The sequence below is a fragment of the Hypomesus nipponensis genome, chromosome 27, assembly GCF_054491055.1.
Source record: "Hypomesus nipponensis isolate SF chromosome 27, ASM5449105v1, whole genome shotgun sequence".
NCBI lineage: Eukaryota > Metazoa > Chordata > Actinopteri > Osmeriformes > Osmeridae > Hypomesus > Hypomesus nipponensis.
This window is the reverse complement of record NC_140387.1, coordinates 12,704,669-12,709,897: the sequence shown is the minus strand read 5'-3', so window position 1 is coordinate 12,709,897 and position 5,229 is coordinate 12,704,669. Positions and strand designations below refer to the sequence as shown.

The following is a 5,229-nucleotide window of genomic DNA, read 5'->3' as shown; positions in this document are numbered from 1 at the left end:
AAGGTTGTTTTAGAAAAACATAATAAAGTTTTTATATTGTAAACTTTTCTGATCAAACTGTGTTTGCGAAAAGAACATATGCCTGTGAAATAATAACATAGTGACGCGCAATTTCTTGCTCAACAACGGTTGGTAACTGACTGCTAGCTAGCTAGTGTAAAGTAGCAATTTGAAAGTGGGTTACAGTTGCATCTTAAATTAACTAAAGTGCCAATGAGCTAACAATTTAACTTGCGAAGCTTCATCCCTGCATGTGAGTATGTTAAGCCGATTTGAATGGTTGACTATTTTGCTAGAGCTGCTAACCTTCCAGCACTAGCTACAGTAGCATACTGAATTGGGCACTAACTGGTAGATAGCTAACCTACAGTAACGTTCTACTGTAAGTACTGGGGCGGCCGTGGCTCAGGGGGTAGAAAGGGTCGCAAGGTAATATAAAAGCTGTCCATTTACCCATTTACTGTACTGCTGTAGTAGCCTAGTTCATTTGAGATTAGATTTGGGCTGGCTAGTTTACATTTTACATTATTTACTCATTTAGCTTTTATCCAAAGCGGCTTCCAAGAGAGAGCTTTACAAAAGTGCGTAGGTCACTGATCATAACAACGATATATCCCCAAACAGTGCGGGTAGCCAAAACATGACGCATACATTGTGAAAAAACAAATACTTGCCAAAGGGAAGAACCATAAGAGCATTTTCAACACTAAACCTAGCGAAGTGGTATAGCCAGAAATGAAAAGCCTATCTACAAACAGTCACAGTGCACAGATACAGACAGCTATCTGGCTACTCTACTCTTTTTTCCCCATCAGGTGCTGTTTTGACACTCTTGGGTTGTTAACTGTATAATCTGGCAGTGAATATTCCTAGTTACATCTAGAGCATCCTGTATTGTTTCTGTCTTGAAAGGTCACCATGAGACTGCTCCTGTCCTCTGGCTTTTGTGGCATGTCCCCTCTTCAGGGCTCCATAGCAGGAGGATCATACTTCCTTATTGAGGGCTTAATGCAAGTTGTCTTCGAGTTTGGCCATCTCCGTGCAGCCAAGGAGGACATGAACACAACAGTTTTGCTACACCTTCCTGAGAGATGTCCTCCATACTACTACTTTCTGCTGGTTATGGAAATCCTCACCCTCTTTCTGTGCTTGTGTCTGTGGGGATCTATATGGGCCCAGAAGCCCATGGGTATACTAGGATTTGCAGTGTGGTTGACACTGTTTGATGTACTCCTGGTGGTAGTCACTTCCTTACTGCAGGTAGAGAAATTGGCAAAGGGGCTGGTTCCACTGAGTTCGCTGTCTTGGTTTGGGATAACGTGCAGGTTTGTGGGAGACTCCTTCTGGCTGTCCTTTGTAATAACACATGGACTGGAAACGTATATTGAGAAGCGGATTCCTGGGGCTCGATGGTGCAATTCGCTGACAGAAGATGAGATAGCACCCCATCTGAAATTAAAATCCTTTGATGGTGGTGTATAAAATGGTGAGCTGAAAAAATATATATGAATACCAACACAGAACACAATGAAAAATGACTTGTTACAGTGGTTACAAATGTTACTGTACTCGTCAGCCTTAATTACATTTTATTTTATTCTGACAGGTGTCCTCATTCATGGAAATAGGATCCTCATAACAGCATACTTACTCAAAGATTGTAATCTAAAAAAAAAATCTGGAGTATCCTTCATCTGTCATAATAAACTTCTCATTGGAAAACTCATTCAGTAACTTTTTTTGTACGATTTTAATAAAGATTAAATGTAGGTGTCTTATCACGAGCTATATGATTTCGTGCTCGTAACATATGAATCTACTAATACAGTAAGAGTTATGAATTTTGAATTTAGCCTAATACTGTCTAGTCAAGTTAAGTACTGATTGCAAAGATTTTGCATTGGTTGGGCATATGTTTAGCAACTGCATAGTAGTACACTGAATATCAGTAACACACTATTGGTTTGATTGCTTCTACATCACTTGTGACATATTCAGAAGGGTGATGATCCTAAAAGTTGCAACAACAAAAAATGCCACAGATTTCTGAAAAGGTGTGAGAGCCTTTATTAGCCCTGTGGCTACCTCTCCTTAACCGGACATTTATCAACTCTGACCCAAGTTCAACACTGGATTTTGGTGTGTCAACACCTTTTGACACTTCCCTGTTGTATTACTATGTAATATCTGGAGGAGGGGATCCCTCACTGAATAGCTCTTCTGAAGGTTTCTTCCACTTTTTCTCCTCTAGTAAGTTTTTCTGTGAGTTTTTCCTTGAGGGTTTAGGTTGGTTGAGGGTCAGTTCTGTGGGCGTATGTTAAGCCCTCTGTGACATTGCTTGTAAAAAGGGCTATACAAATACATTTTGATTTGATGATTTGAGCCTTGTGTTTTGAACACATTGTATGTTTAATTGAGTTGCAACAGTCAAATTAGTGAATCTATAACACAATCAAAGCAAGGCACAGTATTTTATGGTATAGGAATATAAATGTCTTAAGATTTTGTTTGTATACATGTATATTCATAGCCTGACGTTGTCATACTCCTAATTCTAGTCAGAATATGAGTCTGAGAACTCTTCGTTGGGCTTTGACTACGGGGCGTGTTTCAAACGAGCCTGGAAAACAAATGCCTCTTCGCTCAATTGGATAGACCTACAACCAATCAGAGCAACGTAATATGTTGTTTGTTCAAAACGAATTCAACTTAAGCGCTCTTTTGTGACGTGGGTGATTACGTTACTGTTGATCATCTGTCCATCATCGTATAAAGCCCGCCCTGGCAATTTCATTGGTACGCCCAGATTCTGGTTTTCTGTAGTTGTTTCCCAATACGAGACCCTCCAGACCCAACTTCCCGACCAAATTTTTTTGTGGGCGGGGAGAAGTTGGGCTGGCAACCAGGCTAGTATATTCAGTGCTAATTAATGTAAATGTATTCATATACTATACTGTAAGTGCATATGTATAAGTATATGCATAGTAATATGTTTCATTTGGTTGTTTTGTCGGTGTCTTGTGGACCCCAGGAAGAGTAGCTGATCTGGGTCAGTGTTCTGGACCCTAATGGGCATCTTAATAAAATCCTAAATGAGTGTGAACTTGAATATTGATATACTGAAGCCAGTCAGGATTCAAGTCAACACATTAAAGTTATTCATGCTAAATTGACTTTCTAAGATTTCCCCAAGAGGGCAATAGACAAAAGCTGCTTCAGACATTCAACCCGAGTAGCTGAGGGAGTCGAAATCTAGGTCATGTCATGTGACTTGTTTGAATAACAATAGTGTATGGAGGCCCGAAGACAACAAGCCTCACAGTTGTGCAGATCACCTTTGTTCGACTTTTCCTTAATGATTTTCTTTACCATCAGACCCAAATTGGGTTGGACAGACGTTTGGCTGAACCTTTTGCTTTACAAAAGCACAGTAACACTAGTTGTACCACCTGTGTCAAGGGTTTCTGTTATGTGGACAATTACAAATCTGAAATATTTTGTCATACACCTCTTGCATATGTTTGGATGTTTTGAAAGCAATACAGTTTAGTGTGTTAACAATGTACATTGCATTGCAAGTTTACTGGTATTAAAAAGTTACACACAAGCAAAATCCAGAAACGTGTTGAGGGGTAGTTACTTTTTGTGTCTAGGCACCTGAAAATAATTTAAAAACCTCTCCGAGCTGAATGTCAGATGTAAATACTTTACATCGACAGCTTTCAATAAAATTCAAAAGTGTGATTGCAGGCTTTGCCTACATTACATTTGCCTTTACCTTACATCTGTGCACATGTCCTGTTAAAAAAATATATATGTCAAATTGTTTATGTAGTTTTAGAGGGAGACTGGGAAGCATCTCTGTTACGTCACTACCCGGGGTTTCCACACTCGAAATCACTAGTGTGAGCTCGACGGCGTCATGGCGGAGGCCGGTTGTTGTAGGACCCTCAGCTGAAATGCTGTCACTCCGCATTCGCAGGTGAATAAACAGCACTTTCTGTCGTATATTGGCTGAAAATTAAAGAAGGAAAACTATTTTGCACACCTGGAGGAAGAATTCAAGAAACTTGGCACAAATTCAAGCAAGATCGGCCGGGGCTGCTCTCCCCGGGAGCCAGCCAGCTAGGCTAACTGGCTAGCCTATATAGTTAGCTCCTAGCCACAGAAAATAAGAAAAGGCAGTACCAGTTTGCCGTGGCTATTCAGGTAAACACAAAAGCTCAACAAAACCTGTTGGATTTTTTTCATTTGGAAAACAGCTAACTGTTATAAGTACATTTGCATGGGGGAAGTAGTGGTAGGACGTGCCTAGTAGTATATGATCGTGAATACAACGCTTGAAGTTAAATACAGGAGCCATCGTTGCGATTACATAGCTAAAACATTAGCAACGAGGTACTTGGCTAGACTTTGGTTTTGGAGTGCGGGAAAAGGGTAATTGCAAAGCATGTGTAGTTGGCTATCTGGATTTGTTTAAGGTAATGTAAATGATGATATACGTGAACACACGCAAGATGTAAGATTGGAATAATAGTTTAACCATAGAAATATTTTAATTTGGCTGGATTAGCCAAGCTAAACTAAACTGCAAATGCGTCTGCTAAATTCGCTAGGCTATCTTCGTAGCAAGTGTAACTAGTTGGTTTTGGTAACCATTTTAACAGAGTTATGTAGGTCTAACTATTAAGCATTGTTCACTTGTACAATATTCTAGTAACAATATCCCCCCCCCCCCCTCAAACACTACAAATGTAGCTTGCGAGTTTGAAGCTACTAGCTTGCTAGCTAGCAAACTATATACTTAGCTCTCCATCGCTAAAGTGATACCACTTTAGCCTAGCTAGTATATTTGCCTGTATAATTTATTGGCTACTGGCTAAGATACCAGCATCAGTGGCACATCGGATTGATGTCAGAACAACTTCGGAGTCAGAAGCGTATCTACTAGATAGTTGAACATGCTGTATTGATTCAATCAGCCGTTCACAGTTAAAGCTAACGTCTTGACTACTACAACCGCGCAAATATGAAACGTCAAAGCGGCTTGTATGACTACTGTAACGAAAGCTAGCTAGCAACATGAGTTCCCAAATAGTTATATGTAGATCTAGCCGCTTTCTCGTAGTAGACTGACTGCGAATTGATGTGTTTTACTACTTCTGTGCTACTATGGGGAGAAGGGAGGAGAATACATGTGTAGGCGTGGTGCCATTGCTCAAGCCTCCC

General features: G+C 40.2%; 1 protein-coding gene across 3 annotated transcripts in view; it reads left to right on the top strand.

Annotated features, from left to right (window-relative positions):
- Positions 1-3,894: 3,894 nt before the first annotated feature.
- chd1 (chromodomain helicase DNA binding protein 1) overlaps positions 3,895-5,229 on the top strand; it is a 53,486-nt gene continuing 52,151 nt past the window's right edge. For 2 of the 3 annotated variants that reach the window (XR_014750912.1, XM_084694043.1), the window contains exon 1: positions 3,895-4,209. The gene's annotated coding sequence lies outside the window, so the exon portion shown is untranslated. The remainder of the gene's footprint in view (positions 4,210-5,229) is intronic. The other variant, XM_084694044.1, reaches the window with a different exon arrangement.